Below are 24,265 nucleotides of genomic sequence, written 5' to 3'. Positions count from 1 at the left end.
CGAGAGAGAATCCACCGGAATGACTTTAGATCGAGTGACCATTCCGATTCTAGAGGGGAGGTCCGGGACAAGGCGTCTGCCACTACGTTCCGGACTCCCGCCAGGTGGACAGCTGAAAGATGCCAACGGTTCGAGGCTGCTAGGGAGAATATGGCTACTAGAACATGGTTCAGAGGCCCTGATTTTGATCCGCCTCTGTTGAGGCAGCGGACCACCACTTCGCTGTCGAGAACCAGACGAAGGTGTTGTCTCTTGGGTGGAGCGAGACGTTTCAGGGTTAGAAGAACTGCCATGGCCTCCAGCACATTGATGTGAAATTGGCGGAATAAGGGAGACCAAAGACCTTGAACTTTCCTGAGCTGAGAATAGCCTCCCCAACCTGATAGGGATGCGTCCGTGTGAATGATTAACTTCGGAGGCGGAAATCGAAGGGGAACTGACTTTGACAGATTGTTGGCCCTTGTCCAAGGTAGAAGTCTTTCCCGGAGAATGGGAGGAAGGCGGACTTTCCTGTCCCGGAGCTTCCGGTTCGCCCTCGAACGCCAGACACGATTGATATCTTTCAATTTTGCCTTCAGAAGTAGATCCGTCACTGAAGCAAATTGAAGGGACCCTAGGATCCTCTCTTGGAGTCGTCTGGAACTTACTTTGTCTTTGAGAAAGCGTTTGGTGTTCATTGCAATCTCTAACCTCTTGGGTTTGGGAAGACACAGAGTATGAGATATAAGATCCCATTGCAGGCCGAGCCATTGGAACTTTGATTTCGGAAGAAGACGGGACTTCTTGAAGTTGATCTGGAAGCCTAGAGATTGAAGGTATTGGATGACTCTGTGAGTGGCTTTTAGGAAATTTTGGGAGGTGTCTGACCAAATGAGCCAGTCGTCCAGATAGGCTACTACTTGAATCCCTTGATTTCTGAGTTCCTGAACAGCAACTTCTGCTAACTTTGTGAAGATCCTTGGGGCGATGTTGAGCCCGAAAGGCATCACCTTGAAGGAGTAATTTTTGTCCCCTAGGCGGAAGCCTAGATACGGACGGAAGTGTCTCGCTATCGGGACGTGATAATAGGCGTCTGTAAGATCGATAGAGGTGGTGACGGCCCCACGGGGAAGTAAGGTCCGCACCTGCGAGACGGTAAGCATTCGAAACTTGTCGCATTGAATGGACAAGTTGAGAAGGGATAGGTCTAGAATCACTCTTCTCTTGTCCGAATCCTTCTTCGGGACACTGAACAGCCGACCCTGAAACTTCAGGTGTTTCGTTTCTTGTATGGCGTTCTTTTGTAACAGGTCCTGGACAAATTCGACTAGGTCCGGAGTGGAATGTTGATGAAATCTGTTCGGAGGTGGAGGTCCTTGAATCCAACTCCACCCCAGTCCCTTGGAGATGATACTGAAAGCCCAGGGACTGAACCTCCATTTGTTGCGGAAGGCATAAAGCCTCCCCCCTACCCGCTGCACCTCAGTATTGGTTTGAGGAGTTGCCTCCACGTCCGCCTCGGAAGTTCTTTCCCTTGCGAAAGAATCTACCTCTACCTCTGTTCTGGTTTGAACCACGGTGGTAGCCTCTACCTCTGTTATAACTCTGGGAAGAGCCTTGAGCCTCATAAGACTGGTTAAAGGCTGGAGAGGTGGTGGAGGCACCGGGAAGCTGGCTCTTAGGGAGCAGAACGGTGACATAGTCATCCGATGAAGGAGCCTGAGAGGTGGAAGGCTGTGCAGGAGCAGCAGGAGATGGAGGAAGAGGCTGACGGAAAACAGACGAACTACTCTGCTGTTGCCGGAACTGGGTGGAGGTATACGGGCGGAGCTTCTTCCTACCCCGGGCTTGGTAATTTGCGGGATCATATTTCCGCTTAGAAGTCAAACCCCAACGGGCTTTAAGGCTCTGATTAACTCTAGTAGCCCCTGCCAAGACTTCCTCCACAAGATCCTCAGGGAAAAGATTTGAACCCCAGCAAGAGGACCGGATAAGTTTATTAGGCTCGTGCCTAATAGTCGCCTCAGCCAGGACGTGTTTGCGGCACCTACGTTTAGCAATAGCAAAGTCATATAAATCGAAATATAACGACTGCAAAGTAGCCTTATTGAGAGACTTAAAGATACTCTCAGTATCGTAAGTTAAGGCTATCGACTCCGTAGACGTGGCCAAGTTCAGAGTTCGACCAACACGTAGGCGGGAATCATACTCCTGTTTAATAAGAGATTCTGGGAGACGGGGAAGCCGTTCACTAAACATAACTGAAGCACAGTCCGCTGTTAGCTTGCCAGAAGTAAAGGTGGTATGGACATTGTCCCAACACTCATTACCTGAAGGAAGAAGGAGGGAGATCGGATCCACCTCTCGGATGGGAGGCAAGGGCTTCTCCTCCAGAGCATATTGAAAAGCAAGCTCTGCAACCTTATTGACGCATGGAGTCACGGTGTTCTTGTCCATTAAGAACATTGTGAAAGAACTCTTATAAGGCGTCAACATGGTATTGGTGCAACCAATATCATTCAGAAACCTAGCCCAAACAGATTGGGCTTGTTCTTTTGGGAAAATGACAGTCTCTTTGGGGACCTTATCCAGCCGAACCAGAGCTTCCTCGGTAAGCCTGGCATAACCATGAAATGGAAATGCGAGACCAGGAGGAAAGAATTCAAAATCCTCTAGAGGACGAGCACCAAGACCTTCCAATGTTAACATCCCGTCTGAGAATGGGGAATGAAGAGCCATGCGCCAAGGGTTATTCTTGGTAAACGGCGGAAGCTTAGAGGCATCCGGGATGAGAGAGCTTTGAACTCGCTCCGGAGCACCTTGCTCTAATGCCCCAAGTCTCTGACCAATGTTAGAGAACATCGTGTCCATCTTGGCCTGCATTTCCGACACAATCTTAGATTGCATCTCCGACACGATGCGAAGCATGGCTGATTCGGAAAGGCCCGGGCTAGGAGCAGAAGTGGCGGATTGTACTCCCGGGTCGTGAGACTTAGAGGAGGAGCCGGAAGCCTTAGATGACGGGTTTGTATTAGACTTGGAACTATGGGAAGCCTTGTGGGGCTTACGGGCTTTTGGCAAAGTTCTAGATGTAGACTTATCTTTGGGGGGAACCGGGTGTGATCGATGAGACGAATCACGGTCCCCAGAAAAACCATGGAAAGAAGAGAGATCAGATGAAGAAGAAAGAGCGGGGCTGAGGATAGGAATCTCAGCGCCGGTAACACCTGCCTCACTTACCACCCTACCTGCATCCGGATCATCCAACAACATAGGTTCAACGTCCAAGTTCATGGAAGCCACATTGTCTTCCAGATCTCCGGGGGCATCCAACGGATCTTGTTCCTGGTCGATGAATCCCGCTATGGTGGCATCAATGTCGGCAATGATGGGTGCCGCAACATGCCTAGCCACAGCGGCTGAAGACTTGGCATTAGGGTAGATCATGGCACAGTAGTCTTCAGATAGGACGTAAGGCTGTTTAGATTTCACGTTTCGGGCAAATCCCCCAACCCACACTTTCAGTGTGGCCCGAGCCGCAGTCTTCTGCTCCGGGGATGCCTGAAATAATAGTGGGAATTACAAAAAGGAAGATTCCCGGCGGTCCTTCAAGACCATAGAAATCTTACTAAATAGTGTATGTATACCAAAAAAGGTAAAATAATTAGAAAGGCAACATAGCCAACGGGACTCACCGAATCAGATCCGAGGGTGGTGATGAGGTCAAAACAGACCATACAGTTATCAGGGTGCCAGACCACGATGTCCTCCAGCTGAACTCCGCAGAGGGCGTGAGACCTACATACAGTATGGCCACAAGGCTGATGAAGAACAGCCGCACAGGCCGTCGTCTGACAATGCACCATCTATAAAAAGAATAGTATATGAGAAACTGTAATTCTCTTAAGTAGGGGCGGGTCCGGAGGACCCGGGACTAACATAAGTCTAACTTAAGACTAGAGCTTAACTGTAATACTCTTAAGTAGGGGCGGGTCCGGAGGACCCGGGCCTAAACATAAGTCTAACTTAAGACTAGAGTATAGCTATCCATTCCGGTCGAGCCGGGATCATAAAAAAGGATGCAACAAAGAATTAAGACACATGGTGTCTGATTTCCCGGAGCGAGGTTAAGCCCCGGGCCGGGAAATAAAAGTATATCCATAAACCAATACATATAGGAACTCCGAGATAGAGATCTGTCATATATAATCATATATAATCATAGGAACTGTTATAAATTAAGAGGGGGGCGGAACTGTAGATAAGAACCGCCAACCGAACCCGGAGGGTTTCGTATAACATAATAAAAGTGTGATAGGTGAATATAAAATAGGGTGCACCGGGATCCTACTCTGTTGACCGGTGGCCAACCCGTCTAGACAGAGACGAAACCGCCGGGACACCCGGAGGACAAAGTCCATAAACACTGAACTACCCCCTCTAAAAGGAAGGAAGGCAACGGTCCCCTAGGGGAGGGGGGAGAGAAGCCTAGCCACCAACCTAGCGAGAGGGGGAGCTTGGGGGAGGATCACGTGATACGGAGCAGCAGGGCTACCAACTGACGATCCCCAAACACTACCAGACAGATCATACGGAGTAATAAGCACAAATATTCATTATAATAGTAATAGCGTTGAAAAATATATTTCTGGGCTCGAACCTGTGCCGCCCAGTGAATAAGCTCCATTTAAGCACTTATTCTTAGGTAATTTACTGCTAAATATACCAGAGAAAAAATGTAAAGGAGTGCTAGGTTAACTAGCTCGCTCACCTATTGGTGTCGGTATAAAATTGGGCGTATATTCCAGAGGTCCCGCACTATTTAGATTAATCCACGACAGAGAACCCCAATAGAGGAGAGCCGTTCAACCTCACTCGGTACTACTACAATGCATCCGCTCAGAACCCAACTCCGTTTAGCACGACTTGTGCAGTAACCCGCATTTTTCAAGTGCTCTCGATTTTTGGATATTTTCTAGTGAATTATGGCTTCTTCGTCGGTTTCCCAGGAGACACCGTCCAAGTTAAGTACCAAGCTGGGTTTTACTGTGTTTTGAGCAACCTAGATCGTTTAATATTTATATTATAGGAGTTTATTCTCTTCGTTCATACCGATCTTGCTTGATTTCACTACAGTTGGTACTCCTGTTTTTGAGAGCTTTTAATTTTCACTTGCGGTGTTACTATGTGTTTTATTTTTATTATCAAATATTATTTGTTATTGTGAATATTCATTATTTAGCGTTTAGAATCCTCGTGGTTCAATTTTTGGGCCGATATCATTTACGTATCGCTATGGCTGCCGACCGTGCTAAGGCGGCAATGTTATTTTAGCCATCAGGTGTGTCTTTTGCGATTTAATTATTTATGTTGCATGCCTTGCCCAAAAATTTTCTATGTGTTTATTCATATATTTAACGCTTTTATTATTATTATAATGAATATTTGTGCCATTACTCCGTTTGATCTGTCTGTTGGGGATCGTCAGTTGGTAGCCCTGCTGCCTCGTATCACGTGATCCTCCCCCACGCTCCCCCTCTAGCTAGGTGGGAGGCTAGGCTTCTCCCCCCTCCACTAAGGGACCGTTGCCTTCCCTCCTTTTAGAGGGGGTAGTTAAGTGTTTATGGACTTTGTCCTCCGGGTGGCCCGGCGGTTTAGTCTCTGTCTAGTCTGGTTGGCCACCGGTCTACAGAGTTGGATCCCGGTGTACCCTATTTTATATTCACTTTTCATTCTGGCTTATGTTATACGAAACCCTCCGGGTTCGATTGGCAGTTCTTAGTTACAGTTCCGCCCCCCTATTATTTTATAACATTTCCTATGATGATTATATATGACAGATCACTACCCCGGAGTCCCTAAAGGAATTGGTATTGAATATACCTTTATTTCCCGGCCCGGGGTCTACCCCACCCCGGGAAATCAGACACTATGTGTCTTAATTCCTTGTTTTTGCATCCTTTTTTATGCTCCCGGCTTGACCGGAATGGATGGCTATACTTTAGTTTCAAGTTAGACTTATGTTTAGGCCCGGGACCCCCGGTCCCGCCCCTATGTAAGAATATTATAGTTAAGCTCTAACCTTGCGTTAGACCTATGTTAGGCCCGGGTCCTCCGGACCCGCCCCTAAAAAAAAAAAAAAAAAAAAAAAAAAAAAAAAAAAAAAAAAAAAAAATTTTATTTTATTTTTTACAGTCTAATCTTGTGTTAGACCTATGTTAGGCCCTACTTAAAAGAATAGTACAGTTAAACTCTATTCTTGTGTTAGACCTATGTTAGGCCACTTATAGAATAGTACAGTTAGGCTCTAATCTTGTGTTAGACCTATGTTAGGCCCGGGTCCTCCAGACCCGCCCCTAATTAAGAGAATTACAGTTTCTCATATACTATTCTTTTTACAGATGGTGCATTGTCTGACGCCGGCCTGTGCAGCTGTTCTGCACCAGCCTTGTGGCCACTCCGTCTGCCGATCTCACGCCCCTTGTGGGGTTCAACTGGAAGACGTTGTGGTATGGCACCCGGATAACTGTGTGATTTGCTTCGACCTCATCACTACCCTTGGTTCTGACTCGGTGAGTCCCGTTGGCTATATTGCCTTCTTATTTTATTTACTATTAGTAAGATATCTATGGTCTTGAAGGACCATTGGGAGTTTCCCTTTTATAATTCCCACTATTATTTCAGGCATCCCCGGAGCAAAAGTCTGCGGCTCGGGCCACACTGAAGGTGTGGGTTGGTGGTTTTGCCCGGAATGTAAAGTCTAAGCGGCCGTACGTCCTATCTGAGGACTACTGCACCATGGTTTACCCCAACGCCAAGTCTTCAGCTGCTGTGGCTAGGCATGTGGCAGCTCCCATCATTGCCCACATTGATGCCACTATAACGGGTCTCATCGACCCAGAGCAAGATCCATCGGACGCCCCCGGAGGTCTGGAGGACAATGTTGCCTCCATGAACCTGGACGTCGAACCAATGTTGCTAGACGAGCCGGATACAGGTAGGGTGGTAAGTGAGGCAGGTGTGTCCGGCGCTGAGATTCCTATCCTCAGCCCCGCTCTTTCTTCTTCTTCTGATCGCTCTTCCTTTCTTGGATTTTCTGGGGACCGTGATTCGTCTCAACGTTCATACCCGGTTCCCCCTAAGGATAAGTCTACTTCAAGGACCTTACCCAAAGCTCGCAAGCCTCACAAGACTTCTCATGGCTCTAAACATGGTACGAACCCGTCTTCAAAGACCTCTGGTTCCTCCTCTAAGTCTCACGACCCGGGAGTTCCTTCCGCCCCTCCTGCTGCTAGCCCGGGCCTTTCCGAATCAGCTATGCTTCGCATCGTGTCGGAGATGCAGGAAAAGTTGGTTTCGGAGATGCAGTCGAGGATGGACACGATGTTCTCTAACTTCGGTCAGAGAATTGGGGCTTTAGAGCAAGGAGCTCCGGAGAGAGTCCAAAGCTCTCTCATACCGGATGCCTCTAAGCTCCCGCCGTTTGCCAAGAACAACCCCTGGCGGATGGCTCTTCATTCCCCGTTCTCAGACGGAATGTTGACTCTGGAGGGCCTTGGCACTCGCCCTCTAGAGGACTTTGAATTCTTTCCTCCGGGTCTGGCATTTCCATTTCATGGTTATGCCAGACTTACCGAGGAAGCTTTAGTCCGATTAGACAAGGTCCCCAAAGAGACGGTCATCTTCCCGAAGGAGCAAGCCCAATCTGTTTGGGCCAGATTTTTGAATGACATCGGCTGCACTAACACCATGCTGACGCCTCATAAAAGCTCCTTTACGATGTTCTTAATGGACAAGAACACCTTGACTCCATGCGTCAATAAGGTGGCAGAGCTTGCCTTTCAATATGCTCTAGAGGAGAAGCCCTTGCCTCCCATCCGAGAGGTGGATCCAATCTCCCTCCTTCTTCCCTCAGGTATTGAGTGTTGGGACAACGTCCATACCACCTTTACCTCCGGCAAGCTTGCAGCAGACTGTGCCTCAGTCTTGTTTAGTGAGAAGCTTCCCCGTCTCCCGGAATCTCTCATTAAACAGGAATATGATTCCCGCCTACGTGTGGGCCGTACTCTAAACCTGGCCACATCCACGGAGTCGATAGCCTTGACTTACGATACGGAGAGTATTTTTAAGTCTCTCAACAAGGCTACGCTACAGTCGTTATATTATGACTTATATGACTTTGCTACTGCTAAACGCAGATGTCGCAAGCATGTTCTAGCTGAGGCGACAATTAGGCATGAACCTAATAAACTCATCCGGTCCTCCTGTTGGGGTTCAAATCTCTTCCCCGAGGATCTCGTAGAGGAAGTCTTGGCGGAGGCCACTAGGGTTAATCAGAGCCTTAAAGCCCGTTGGGGTTTGACCCCTAAACGCAAGTATGACCCCGCAAATTATCAAGCCCGGGGTAGGAAGAAGCTTAGACCATATACCTCCACCCAGTTCAGGCAACAACAGAGTGCTTCATCCAACTTCCGGCTGCCTCTTCCTCCATCTTCTGTTGCCCCTGCACAGCCTTCCACCTCTCGGGCTCCTTCGGATGACTATGTCACCGTTCTGCTACCTAAGAGCCAGCTTTCTGGTGCCTCCGCCACTTCCCCTGCCTTTAACCAGTCCTACGAGGCTCATAGCTCTTCCCAGAGTTATGGTAGAGGTAGAGGCTACCACCGTGGCTCTAACCAGAACAAAGGCAGGGGAAGAGCCTTTCGCAGAGGAAAGAACTTCCGAGGCGGACGTGGAGGCAACTCCTCAAACCAATACTGAGGTGCAGCAGGTAGGGGGGAGGCTCTATGCCTTCCGCAACAAATGGAGGTTCAGTCCCTGGGCGTTCAGTATCATCTCCAAGGGACTAGGGTGGAGTTGGATTCAAGGACCTCCTCCTCCGAACAAATTTCGTCAACATTCCACTCCGGACCTGGTCGAATTTGTCCAGGAACTTTTACAAAAGAATGCCATACAAGAAACGAAACATCTGAAGTTTCAAGGTCGGCTGTTCAGTGTCCCGAAGAAGGATTCAGACAAGAGAAGAGTGATTCTAGATCTATCCCTTCTCAACTTGTCCATTCAATGCGACAAGTTTCGAATGCTTACCGTCTCGCAGGTGCGGACCTTACTTCCCCGTGGGGCCGTCACCACCTCTATCGATCTTACAGACGCCTACTATCACGTCCCGATAGCGAGACACTTCCGTCCGTACCTAGGCTTTCGCTTAGGGGACAAAAGTTACTCCTTCAAGGTGATGCCTTTCGGGCTCAACATTGCCCCAAGGATCTTCACAAAGCTAGCAGAAGTCGCTGTTCAGGAACTCAGGAATCAAGGGATTCAAGTAGTAGCCTATCTGGACGACTGGCTCATTTGGTCAGACACCTCCCAAAATTGCCTAAAAGCCACTCACAAAGTCATCCATTATCTTCAATCTCTAGGCTTCCAGATCAACTTCAAGAAGTCCCGTCTTCTTCCAAAATCGAAGTTCCAATGGCTCGGCCTGCAATGGGATCTTATATCTCATACTCTGTGTCTTCCCAGACCCAAGAGGTTAGAGATTGCAAGAAACACCAAACGCTTTCTCAAAGACAAAGTAAGTTCCAGACGGCTTCAAGAGAAGATTCTGGGGTCCCTTCAGTTTGCCTCAGTGACGGATCTTCTTCTGAAGGCAAAATTGAAAGATATCAATCGTGTCTGGCGTTCGAGGGCGAACCGGAAGCTCCGGGACAGGAAAGTCCGCCTTCCTCCCATTCTACGGGAAAGACTTCTTCCTTGGACAAGAGCAAACAGTCTGTCAAAGTCAGTTCCCCTTCGATTTCCGCCCCCGGAATTAATCATTCACACAGACGCATCCCTATCAGGTTGGGGCGGCTATTCTCAGCTCAAGAAAGTTCAAGGTCTTTGGACTCCCTTGTTCCGCCATTTTCACATCAATGTGCTAGAGGCCATGGCAGTTCTTCTAACCCTGAAACGTCTCGCTCTTCCCAAGAAACAACACCTTCGTCTGGTCCTCGACAGCGAAGTGGTGGTCCGCTGCCTCAACAGAGGCGGGTCAAAGTCAGGGCCTCTGAACCATGTTCTAGTAGCCATATTCTCCCTAGCAGCCTCGAACCGTTGGCATCTTTCAGCTGTCCACCTGGCGGGAGTCCGGAATGTAGTGGCAGACGCCTTGTCCCGGACCTCCCCTCTAGAATCGGAATGGTCACTCGATCTAAAGTCATTTCGGTGGATTCTCTCTCAGGTTCCCGGTCTCCAAGTGGACCTCTTCGCCACGGAATCCAACCACAAATTGAGAGTATATGTGGCTCCCAATCTAGACCCTCAGGCTTACGCCACAGACGCCATGTCACAGAATTGGGACAACTGGGAAAAGATTTATCTCTTTCCCCCGGTGAATCTTTTGCTGAAAGTTCTAGACAAACTGAGATCCTTCAAGGGACAAGTAGCCTTGGTCGCACCCAACTGGCCCAAGAGCAACTGGTATCCTCTCCTGCGGGAGTTGAGACTATACCCTCACCCGATACCCAATCCGGTTCTGTCTCAGATAGTACAAACACGCGTTGTGTACGCTTTCTCAAACATTCAGAGCGCCCTAACTTTATGGACTTTATGAAGTTTGCGGCTATGCATGGTGCCAATATTGACCCTCAAAACACCTTGTTCCTAGAATCAGATAAACGGGATTCCACCATCCGTCAGTATGACTCTGCAGTTAAAAAGTTGGCAAAATTTTTAATAGACTCAGACGTGAACTGTATGAACTTGAACCTTACAGTCACTTTCTTTAGATCTTTATTAGAATCAGGTCTGGCAGCCAATACTATCACCACTATTAAATCGGCTCTGAAAAAGATCTTCCTAGTGGGTTTTAACATAGACTTAACCGACTCTTTGTTAGCTTCAATTCCGAAAGCTTGTGCCAGACTGAAACCGGTTACTCGTCCTACCCCGGTGACCTGGTTCCTTAATGACGTACTCAAATTGGCTTCTGATACCATTAACAGTTCTTGTGATTACATGCCCCTTCTCAGGAAAACACTTTTCCTAGTGAGCTTGGCTTCCGGGGCAAGAATTTCTGAATTGGCAGCCTTGTCGAGAGACCCGGGTCATATTGACTTTCTGCCTTCAGGAGAGGTCCTTCTTTCTCCTAACAAATTCTTTTTGGCTAAGAATGAAGACCCTCAAAACAGATGGACCTCCTGGAAAATTGTTCCCCTCACGCAAGATCCGTCGCTGTGCCCTGTCACTACTCTTAGGTCTTATCTATCCCGGACCTCCTCTAACTCCTCGGGGCCTCTATTCGTTAGAGAACAAGGCGGTACCATTACTATTAAAGGGATCAGGCAACAAATTTTGTATTTTATTAAACAAGCTAACCCTGACTCTTTTCCTCTTGCACATGATATCAGGGCGGTTGCCACCTCGGTGAACTTCTTTCACCACATGAATTTTACAGACCTTTCCAGGTATACAGGGTGGAAATCACCGTCAGTGTTCAAGAAACACTACCTTAAACATTTGGAAGCCCTAAAATTTTCTACAGTAGCCGCAGGGAGCGTAGTTACTCCCGAGTAACTCACAGGTTAATGCCTTGACTCTTTATCTCTCCCTCTTACCTGCCTCATTTATACCCTATTGTATTCGTTGGTCTCGCACCTGAATACTGTTATTATATTTGTAAATTTTATGCTCCTGAGTATCTGTATATATTATCACTCACGGCATTATTATACCTACCTTATTGGATTTATGTTCATATTTAAGATACCCTTATAATTGTTTTTTGGTACTCATCTCTGATTAAAGCATCCTGTATTTCTCTTACGCTTATGTTTTTTCCTTTATTTTGCAAGTTTGGTGACATTTTTCTCTTGTATAGATTCACTGGGCGGCACAGGTTCGAGCCCAGAAAAGGGATTTTGACGTAGGAAAAATCTATTTCTGGGCGAGGGACCTGTGCCGCCCAGTGAACCCTCCCAGCTCCTCTCCCTTGGAGTCCCCAAACTTTGGGTGCTAAGGAGTTGGGTTCTGAGCGGATGCATTGTAGTAGTACCGAGTGAGGTTGAACGGCTCTCCTCTATTGGGGTTCTCTGTCGTGGATTAATCTAAATAGTGCGGGACCTCTGGAATATACGCCCAATTTTATACCGACACCAATAGGTGAGCGAGCTAGTTAACCTAGCACTCCTTTACATTTTTTCTCTGGTATATTTAGCAGTAAATTACCTAAGAATAAGTGCTTAAATGGAGCTTATTCACTGGGCGGCACAGGTCCCTCGCCCAGAAATAGATTTTTCCTACGTCAAAATCCCTTAAATATACACATAAAAAATTAGGGCAAGGCATGCAACATAATAAATAAATCCCAAAGGACAACACCTGATGGCTTATATAATAAAATTGCCGCCTAGTAACGAAGGTCGGCAAGCCATCTACGATACGTAACTTGATATCGGCCCTAAATATGAACCACAAGGGTTCTAAACGCTAAATAATGAATATCCACAATAACATATAAAAAACTTTTAACTAATAATAAAAATAATACACTTAGTAACACCGCGAGTGAAACTAAAAGCTCTCAAAACAGGAGTACCAACCGTAAGCGGAATCGAGCAAGACCGATATGATCGAAGAGAATAAACTCCTATAATTTAAATATTAAACGATCTAGATTGCTCAAAACACAGCAAAACATAGCTTGGTACTTAACTTAGACGGTGACTCCTGGGAAACCGATGTAGAAGCCATAATCCAGCGAAAAAATAAGGCAAAACAGGAGAGCACAAACAAGCGGGTTACCACAAAGGCGTGCTAAAAAGGAGTTGGGTTCTGAGCGGATGTAGAGTTGGTGGTGCCGAGTGAGGTTGAACGGCTCTCCTCTATTGGGGTCTTTGTCGTGGATGAATCTAAATAGTGCGGGACCTCTGGATTATACGCCCAATTTTATACCGACACCAATGGGTGAGCGAGCTAGTTAACCTAGCACTCCTTTACATTTTTTCTCTGGTATATTTAGCAGTAAATTACCTAAGAATAAGTGCTAATAGGAGCTTATTCACTGGCCGGCACAGGTTCAAGCCCAGAAAATAGGTTATTACAAATATTTTACTTTATCATATTGCAGTAGTCTGAATAATACTGTAAAGTTCAGTACAGTATGTTGTTGTTATAGTCGTGGCGATGAAATTCTCACGAAACAAAAACACGGCATTCGATTACAATAGCTGATTCATTCTCTCTCTCTCTCTCTCTCTCTCTCTCTCTCTCTCTCTCTCTCTCTCTCTCTCTCTCTCTCTCTCTCTCTCTTCGTGTTATACAATACTTACATATAGATGAAGACACTAAAATTAGTTTTCTTAGTGTCAATTAAATACGAAACGAAACAATCATGCCGAGTTTACATCCATTTCAATCGTTGCTAAAAATACGGCATCCGATTTCATCAGCAAACCACTATTTTTTGGGAAACATCATTTTATTCTAGAAAATTGCTACTCTTTAAATAGTTAACTGCACATTAAGAAAGCGTGTACTTTTTTTTTTTTTTTAAATTTCGGGTGTGTTTTAAAAATTGAGTATTGTTGACTTCTTTTTGTTTTACTTTTGGCTGTGATTAGATCAGCTGACGTCTAACTGCCGCTCTTGAGAGTGTACGAATACACTAACAAAGTATCGTTTATACCATTTCTTAACTTATTCAAACCGTCAATACAGTTGATATTACATAAGCACCAATGTGTTATAACCTATCAAATTTTTTTGTTTATTACATTTAAAACAACACACACACACACTCTCTCTCTCTCTCTCTCTCTCTCTCTCTCTCTCTCTCTCTCTCTCTCTCTCTCTCTCTCTCTCTCTGTGTGGGCTACTTTTCACTACCTCCCATTCCTTACCTCTCTCTATCTCTCTAACAAATGATATCTTTGTTGCTCCTCAAAGTTTCATTTATATTGAAAATCAATCATGATTCAATTTTCCTTACTTTCTCCAATCTCGCACCATCGGTCACATCGCGGTATTTTCGAAATTTCCGGAAAATCCGCGATATATGTATATACTGTACATGCGTTATGAAAAAAATCCGCGAAGTGGTGAATCCGCGATGGTCGAACCGCGAAGTAGCGAGGGATCACTGTATAATACCTTCATCATATAAAAATTTCAAGTCATTTGATCAAAAACTTTTTGATTTATTAGCAGAAAATCATGTTTTAAAAAAAAAATTTAGGTACATTTTTCTCCACTAACAGGACACCAATTATATTGACAATCATATTATCAAAACTTTTTTTTTTGGGCTCAGCCATGTCGTCCTGATGGAAGGTTCCTTAAGGCAGCTTTCCAAGGGATATTTGGCTACTGTGATACTCCCAGAGAATTTGACCACAGGTCTCCAGAATTCTAACTCCTGGCGCGAGTATCCTTAATATAACTCCTGAGGATATTGCATAGTATCATGGGACGTATTTCTTGCTACGACACATAGTAATCTTCACCCCGAATAGAGTTTTCGCTTTGAGAGGGAAGAGTGGCGAAATTGAAGGGGAGCCGTTATCAAGGTTACCCGGTGGATCCCCTCCCGGTACCACCCCGGAAAACTATTCCTTTTGTAGTAGTGAATTAAGCACGGTGTTTCTCCCAATCGCTCTCGTTGTTGTTACTATTATAAAGGATTATTACAATATAATCTCCAGCATCTTCATCCTCTGGAAAGTTGAGTATTTAATCTTTCCTGTGTATAATTTTTGGCTCCCTTCTCACAGTTAAATTAGCATAATTTAGATGAGTTTAGTGGAGCAGAGCCATCACTGGAGGCGGCCATTTTGGACCGCTGTCGTATGCCATAAACGCTTTATTTAGTTAGTAGTACGACGTTCCCGGTATTTAGCTATAATGAATTCTAGCTATTTAGGCAAATTATACTAGTGAAGATAAGATTTACATGTAATATTTCCTCTTCTGTTAAAACGTTTCGATAGTATACGTTAGGGCCTCGGTGATATAGCGTACCCGAGATCCCGACTCGGATTAGGCTAGCCTAACGCGTTTTAGTATTCTTTAGTAACGTTATCCCCGTCTATCCTCTCGTGTCGTTTTATTAATTTAATCGGAGATAGAACATCTAGAATTACTATCATAATTCGATACTCGTCTCTTTTAGAGATATAAGGATAAACCCTTCCTTCCCTCTGATTGCGGCGGCAACCCTATCTTTCGTCTTGCCATAGAGTAGTATACTCCGGCTTGACTGAGATAGTGTTTCTGTCCAAACTCTTTGCCGGTGAATATCCTGGCTTTGAAATACGACAGTAACTCAGAGTATTCAGTCTTGTTGCCGGCAACACTACCGATGGGGGGATTAGTCATTCCCCTGTCGGTTACACTGTTGCCGCCATAGGAAGCCCGGCTTCCCTAGTCCACAACCGAAAGTGGTAGTACAATTGCCGCCACCTTTCTCCCTTGCGGACTAGAAGACATGTCTTATATCCGGCAATGGCTTAAGCTAAGGAATCGTTATTCCTCTGCCGCCCAAGAAGGCACTGGCAAGGAAGCTATGTTTCCTTGATTTGCAGCCAAAAGCAGGAGGTATACCTGCCGTCTTCATTCTATGCAAAATATAAGACCCTTTCCCTTCCCCCTTCTGTCCTTTAGTCACGACCCCTGTGGCCGGTATTCTACAATCACCCCGCTTGCCGGGCTGATTACTATTATGGCAGGGCTCCTACAAAGGCGGTTAGATTGCCGCTCTGACCTTTCCCCCTAACGGAGGCAAGGCTCCGGGAAAGGTTGTGCCGGCCATGATGGCTGCCGGTGGGAGACCCATTACAACTTTGAGTATTCTTCAGTCCTCCCTTTGACTGCCATCCACAAACCCTGTAACCGGCAGTGCAGCCGGCAACAGATTTTGTGGCTGGATGGAAGCTAGAATTAATACATTCTCTCCCCTTCCATTTGAATCCTCATTCTGGAAAGAAGGCAGTAGACAGTAGTCCCTACAACCCTAATTATTGTACTAAACTATAATATTACGATAGTCCTTCTCTCTATTCTTTCTCTCTCTCTGTCTGCTAGTGCCGCCAGGTACTAGCCTAGCCCGGTAGTATACCGGCAGAACTACAGTATAAGATTATACAGTAGCCAGTATTCCTGCAGTATAGAAAATACAGCAGTTAGAAAACTACAGTATATAACATACAGTAGTATGATTTTCCAACATACTGTGTATCCTTTCACAGTCCATTGCTGGGACCACTAAGTAAATGTTGAGGTGAAGCATTCCTTCAACATTCTGATGTATCCTAGATCATCAGAACACATATTTTTACCCTACAGTATTAATATTTCACTTGTGGGGAGTTAGTGTTAGTATACACTGACTTCAGCTCTAAGTACTAGAGCTATTCCACCCTATATTTCCCTAATAAGGAAATTTAAAATATTAATATTGAGGGAGTTCACAGCAATTGCCTGGACAGAAAACACAGATGTGTGTCTTTCCTATTTCCTTTCTAGCTTACTATCCTAAGCTATAATTATAATAGTAATGATTACTATTTAATACATGTGAATATATTTATCAGTATAAAAAATTATCCCGTACTCATTTCACTCCTTCCTTCCTTACAGGAGGAGGGCAAGGTGAAGTGTGCAGTACTGTTCTGCAACCACAAAAGTAGGGCCTTTGGTGGCCACAAGATGTGCAGATCTCATGCCCCCTGCTGCATCGTATTTGGATCCCTGAGATACTGGAACCAGTATTTTTAGCATATATCAATAATATAAACAACCTAGTACTCATTCACCCTTTTCTCCCTTACAGTAGGAGCTGATGGTGAAGTGTACAGTGGCGTTCTGCAACCACAAGAGTAAGAACTTTTGTGGGCATACGATGTACAGGTCTTATGCCCCTACCACATCGTATCTGGATCCCTGAGGTTCTGGGACTGAAAGGTCACTCCAATCGCTTGACCTTGCTGACCGAAGGCTTCGTAAAAGACATCCCTGACACTACGGAGTCAAGAGATACAGCAAGGGAAATCCAATAAAGGTGAATAGAGGCTTCCAGAAGAACTTTCAGGGACTTTACCTACCTAACAAATCTTTGAAGTGCCTACCGTTCCCTAAGGCTCAATCGAATACGTTTGTGCCTCAGGCACAGGTCCAGGCTCCCTCTATCCAACGGACGGTGGACACGGATATCAACAGGCACTGCAAGGCTTGGAAATCCACCAAGATCGGATGTCAGAGGCGTCCATTGACACCAGACAGGACCTACTGCAAGAAGGCCCTGAATAAGGAGTGGTTCAACCACCCACGGAGGAAGAAGGATCGGTTTCGACGAGGACCGAGGTACCTCAGCTCACTGTGCCGACATATTAACTTATGCGTCAACCTCTTCAACCCCAACTCCCCAACTGACTAGACAGTTCGGCAGGAGCGAAACAATCCTAGAGTCGATCCAGCAGATGCTGACACTGTTCCTGAAGGAACGAGAGGAGAATAAGCAAGATCTCAAAGAGAGGAAAAGTGAGGTACAGGGAAGGAAACGCCCTGGCGCTTCCAGGGGCTCCGCTAAGCCCCTTAAAATATCTGACCTCCCTCACTGTTCCGAACCAACCCCTGGGGATAGACGGAACACATGCCCAGGTTGAATAAGAAGCTTTGTATCTCCTAGAAGTTGGGGCCCAATCCCCTTGAAGAGCTTTAATTCTGGCCCAGCTTTCAGCGTACCCAGATTGCTTCGTGAGACTACGAGATGAACCTACATCCCGCGAGGAGGCTATACCAAAGGAAGTCATTGTCCTCGAACATGACAAGGCCCAAGCCATTCTTGCCAAGACCCAGAAAGGGGCCGGATATAATAACTCCAAAGTTTCAGCATTGAACAAGAAGCATCCAACCGTCACTGCTCCTTCCGCATGAGCCTTCCCCCCTTTCGGGGAAAGCCCTAGACTGTGTCAGGAGAGCAGTCGAAGAGGGCAAACCCTGCCCAATCCTTGAGAAAGGCAAACCATTATCTCTAGCTATGCCCACCTGCGAGGAGAAGTGGAAAGAAGTATATCTAACCTTCTCCGTCTCGAGATAGCAGGTCAGCAGTTTAACGAGAACCTTCCAAAGTTGACAAACCATCCTTTGAGAAGGGAACAGGAGATGAAAGATAAGCTTGTCACCTCCCTGTCTCATCAGAACCTCTTAAGAAATGTGTGCAGGCCTTTAGTAACGCCCAACCCTTGTGATGGATTTGTAGGTTTTTTCTGATGTCAAAAAAGGACCGGTAGAGGCCATGTGTTTGCCACATCAACGGTGAAACACGAACCCAGAAAACTGATTTCATCAGGTATCTGGTGCGTAGACCCTTTCCCACAAGAAGTAGTCCAAAAAGTCATTACCAAAACCACCACGGAGAATGGGAACCTGCTCCAAAAGTGGGTCATGTCTTCAGAGAGGAAATCATCATTAGAACTTCACAATTTCTGACCTTGACCATGATCACAGTGCCTCAAATGGTAGCCCAGCCGTAAACCACCTTCTAGATGGTTTCTCATCAGCTGGTAGCCAGTCACCTGTATTTAATCCAGGCTTTGAAAGGCACTTGACCACCTTTCAGCCCTACAAGGTAAGGGCCCAAAAAGAGGATCCTCCGGAAATCCCCCAAGGGTGGAGGAGGACGCAGTCACGGAAATATGTCCTCAGGAACCTCTAATCAATGTGAGGTTCCAGGTAGGAGGCAGACTTTCCACTTTCGGGATTGTTGGACCTTCGATCCCTGGGTCCACAGCCAAATTACGAATGGACTTGGTTGGAAATGGAACGAAATCCACCCCACCTTTCCAAAATTCTTCCAACACTCCCCCCCCCCCTTATTGGAAGAATATGCCTCAGAACTCTTGAATAAGAAGGTAATGAGGAAAGTGAAGTCCATCAAAATTCCAGAGAAGGCTGTTTTATGTTCCCAAGAAGGACTCGGACAGACCCAGAGTCATTCTATACTTGTCTCTACTCAACAAGTTCATGGAGAACAACAAGCTCCGGATACTTACAGTGCAACACATGAGGACCCTTTTACCAAAAAAGGGGGAGTATATAGTTTCAATAGACCTGGCAGATGCTTACTGGCACCTACCAGTCAGTTGCCCCCTCTCCTCCTACCTAGGATTCAGGCTACAGAAGACAAAATTTGTCTTCACAGTCATGCCCTTTGGACTAAATATAGCCCCAAAGGAATTCACAAAACTGACGGACACGATCGTCCAGCACCTACGCTCTGAAGGAGTACAGGTAGTAACATACCTGGACGATTGGCGGGTGCGGGCAGCATTCAAGACTACTTGTCTGCAAGCGGCCGGAAAGGTGATTCAGTTCCTGGAACACCTGGGGCTCAAGACCAGTCGCTAGAAGTCTCGCTTTTCTCCAGCTCACAAGTTTCAATGGTTGAGAATCCATGGGAACTTGCAGTCACAACACCTCTCCATTCTATTAAAGAAGAGGAGAGAAATAGCGGCATCTGTCAGGAGACTAATCCAACACAAGAGGATTTCAAAATGTCAACAGGAAAGAGCACTGGGGTCTCTCCGTTTCGCAGTAGTGACAGACCCGGTGCTAAGAAGCACAGCCAAAGGATGCGCCAGGAGTCTGGAGAAGATACGCTTCAAATGCTCGAAGAGATCAACAAGGTTGACACCGACCCGATTGCGCACGCTATTGAGGCCGTGGTCAATGAATAAGAGCCTAGCACAGACAATTTTCTTGCAACCACCACAAACATCAGTGGCGATACACACGGGAGCCTCCCTGAAAGAACGGGGAGGCCATCCGTATGAAAGGAAATGGCAAGAAATTGATCATTCCAGTTAAAAAAAACTTCCACATCAACATCTTGGAGGCTATGTCAGTCCTCCTGACGTTGAGGAGACTATCCCCTCGCAGAACAGTCCACATCAGATTGGCTCTCAACAACGAGGTGATAATAATATGTCTAATCGACAAGGCTCGAGTTCACCTCACATCAATCATGTGATGTTAGCCATCTTCCACCTGGCAAGGAAGAGTAGATGGCATTATCAAGCAGTTCACCTTCAAGGGTTCCAAGATGTGACGGCGGATGCTCTATCCAGGCGAAAGCCCAATAGAGACTGAATGGTCCCTAGACGCAGACTCGTTCTCCTTTATTCTCGATAAAAGTCCCGGAACTGCAGATCGACTTCTTCGCAATGAGCGACAACAAGAACTAGTAGCCCCTTATGAGAACCTTAAGCAGAAGCGATAGACGTCATGTCTTTCGACCGGAACGGATGGAATCGGATGTATCTGCTTCCACCAACCAATCTCCTGCTAAAAGTCCTCGACAAGCTAGTATCCTGCAAAGGAACAGCTGCTGTAGTGGCCCCCAAATGGTCCAAAAACCATTGGTTTCCTCTAGTTCTAGAATTGAAACTGTAGCTGTTTCCTCTGCCGTACCCAGCTTTATCAAAACTGGTGAAGATGTCAGCTGTTACATTTCATTCCCGAGAACCAACAACCCTCATTTCAGGATTTTTTCGCTCTAACAGCGAACAAAAGTTCGGGATCTCGAAGAATGTGACCGACTTCATTGTAGAGTACAAGTCAAGTCTAACTAGGAGACAATGTGAATTATCTTGGAAGCAAGGGGCATCCCTCGGGAAAACAAGGGGACCAACAGAAATTTCAACAGGTTTCTGTCTCTCTTTCTTCTTTTACCTACTTGAACGAGGCCTGACTTCCACTACGATAACCACATGTAAGTCGGCCTTGACTAGACCTCTTCTATTCCCCTTTGAGACGGACCTCATAAGCGAAACCTTTTTTAAGGTACCAAAGCATACACTAGACCCAAACCGACAACCCCTCTAAAGCCCATTACATGGTTGTTGGTCAAAGTCTTACATTATGCTTCAAACCTAAACAATGAGGATTGTACTCTAAAGGAGCTAACACAGAAAGTAAATTTTCTGTTCGCAATAGCCTCAGGGGCTAGAGTTAATGAATGTAGGCCATATTCAGTTCACAGAAGAGGGAGAACTGAATCCTTTCCCGATCCTACTTTTCTCGCCAAAAACGGGCTGCTCACCAAAAGGTGGGGTCCTTGGAGAATCTACCCACTGAAGGAAGATGTCTCCCTATGCCCATTAGGGTGTCTTAAGGTCTATCTCCGTAGAACTTCAGACTTCAAGGAAGGACAGCTCTTCCGAGGCGATACCTCAGGATCAAAATCTATCCCTAAAATAATTGAGAGCAATGCTCACCTACTTATTCGCAGAGCGGATCCTGACAGCTCACCCGCAGTTCATGATCCTAAGAAGATTGCTTCTTCACGGAACTTCTTCCAACACTATTCAAAGCAAGTACATAAGATAAGACATGTTGTGGCGGCGGCGGGTAGTTCTAAAGAACCCGTCGTCTAATTCTGCGACGAACAGTGAACTACTTTGGGACTTTCCAGTGCATCGGGTGCATGGGTACACTTACTGTACCCTCAAGTGCAAATCACAACTATGATTAACACTCTGTTCCACATAGGTGCATATCTGACCGATAACACCAGTGCCGAGTAAACGTTGCATCACGGTGTTCATGCATTTCCAAATCTGTACAAATCAGTCAGATTTGGTTTCACATCTCTAGTGAGTGGCATCGTTTCGATGAAATTACATATTTTCCCAAAAGGAGAAAATATGGATCCTGATGTGTTTTTCAATGCCGGATCAGATTCATACCAGATTGTAACTACAATTGATAATTTAGCTACAAGGTAAAATACTAAACGTATTTGCGTCTTATCGCTGCTATCTCAGTAACAGACGAATAAAGTTTACTAGAGTTTTAATTAAACCCTAGAAGGGCCCAACTTGAAATCAGAGTACAGATTTCCAAGGGATAAAGGGTAATCTCTAAGGTTTACTGTCCGTCCCTATGGAGATACAAACTTTGAATCCTTATATCCAAGCTTAGTGGATATGACAAATAACGGTAATGCCATATATAAAGGTCTAGGAGACCATATAAGGAACTCATTCAAAGTAAAGGCACTTATACAAACCCACAGATATAGTACTTTAAAGTAATTCTCTGGTAAACTTCCATCAGGACGACATAGCTGAGCCCAAAAAATGGATTTTGAGCAAAGCGAAAAATCTATTTTTGGGTGATATGGCCATGTCATCCTGATGGACCCTCCCTCCTTTCTAAAAAGGAGTATACATATACAGTAGGGTCGCGAATTATGCGAGAATTTGGTCGATCAATGATCTCATATAAATGGAAAATCGCATATTTCGAAACAACTAGCAGAAATAATTCCATTGGGACCATGACAACCATCAACTTGCCTATTCAAACGTGTTTACTACCCATTTCCAATACTTTCTATATACTATACTGTACTTTTTTATAATATCAAATTGTTCTTGTAAATAAATCAAACACGACCCAAAATACAGGTAAATTTTAATGTTTGTCATATCTTTTGTATAAGACAACTGGTGAATAGCAAAACCATCACTCTATAGACTAGCTTTTGTTGTATCATTGAAAATCCAGAATTATCAAAATAAAGGCGATTTTATATCATGCGTTTCCTAAACACGTCATAAAGCACAATAAAAAACGACAACCAATGTTTTGTTTACGTTTATCTCTGATCATAACAAAGAAACAGACGCATTTACACATCTGTATATTGGTTAGTTTTTGCATCAACAGCAATCTTACCAAGTATTGATTATATGTTGATTTTGTTATTACCCATGTTCTACTTAATTTTTCTTAGAACTTCCAAATAAATGAAATGAATGCCATTTATATAATATTTTTCTTTATGATCGCCTGAAACCTTCCATTCGTTTACAGTACGCTCCATCTTCGATCATAATAAACAAACAAAGGCATTAAACACGCATGATCAAAGTGATAAATAATGTTAAAAGCTTTTAGTAAATATGTTATTAAAAATATTATTTACCGTATTTATATAAATTCATACGTACGTAGCAAAGCAGGAAAAGTTTTTTTTTTTTGGCGCGTGTAATCAACAATAACAAACTGCCGCTAATGACAGAAAGATAATTTACAATCATTATAAACTGTTACGAAAGATAATTGTCCATTTCATATCCAAAATACTTTTCCTAACTTCAGTTATAAGTCAACTTGTACCCACCTCAATCATGGAACCATCTAAAAAAAAGTAAGAGAAGAAGCAATTACTAGGCCGGTTTTTAAAATTATCGAACAATTAAGTTACCGCTATAACGTTCGATGTGACAGAGAAGGTGCGATATTGGAGAAAGTAAGGAAAATTGAATCATGATTGATTTTCAATATAACTGAAACTTTGTGAAGCAACAAACATTTCCTTTATCATTGAGATAGAGAGAGGTAAGAAATGAGAGGTAGTGAAAGTAGTCTGCAGAGAGAGAGAGAGAGAGAGAGAGAGAGAGAGAGAGAGAGAGAGAGAGAGAGAGAGAGAGAGAGAGAGATCAGCTGATCTGATCACAGCCAAAAGTAAAACAAAAAGAAGTCAACAATACTCGATTTTTAAAACACACCCGAAATTTAAAAACAAAAGTACACGTTTTCTTAATGTGCAATTAACTATTTAAAGAGTATCAATTTTCTCAAAATAAAATGATGTTTCCTAAAAAATAGTGGTTTGCTGATGAAATTGGATGCCGTATTTTAAGCTTCGATTGAAATGGATGTTCAGTGATGCCTCAGGATACGAAATTAATCCGTTCAGGATGCGGTTTCGTATCCTGATATTTTCGTATCCTGAGTCGCGTTTTACATGTAAATAGCCTAATCCGTTCCAAGCCTTATAAAAAGTCACCTTTTCTTTCATAAACACGCTAAACTGTAGTAATAAACATGCAATGCAGCCATTTCTATCATTCAATAATTAACACAACCGTTAAAAACAGCCTAATCCATTCCAGAAACCACTATGAGATTATTCAATAATGTAGTTATAGCCAAGTTATCCCCCCCAAGCCCAAAGAAAACGGTCTGTTTTCTTTACTACTGTATAAAAGTTACGGTACTGTATGTACGTAAAGCATTTAGATCAGTGAAGGTGTATTGTTACCTGTACGTACACCTAAATTAAGGATTGATACCTGTACACTCTGAAAAAAAGGTTACAGTTAATTAGTGTAACAAAAAAGTTGAAACTTACCTTTTGATTGAGACGATGTCCGATAGCGAAGTCGCGGCAGAGGAGGATGGCATAAGGCAGAAAACGTAACAAGTGACAGACTACGTACAGTAATTTACACACTTAACA

The sequence above is a fragment of the Palaemon carinicauda genome, chromosome 15 (genome assembly GCF_036898095.1).
Source record: "Palaemon carinicauda isolate YSFRI2023 chromosome 15, ASM3689809v2, whole genome shotgun sequence".
Lineage (NCBI taxonomy): Eukaryota > Metazoa > Arthropoda > Malacostraca > Decapoda > Palaemonidae > Palaemon > Palaemon carinicauda.
The sequence above is the reverse complement of the archived record's forward strand: the minus strand, read 5'-3'. Positions refer to the sequence as shown.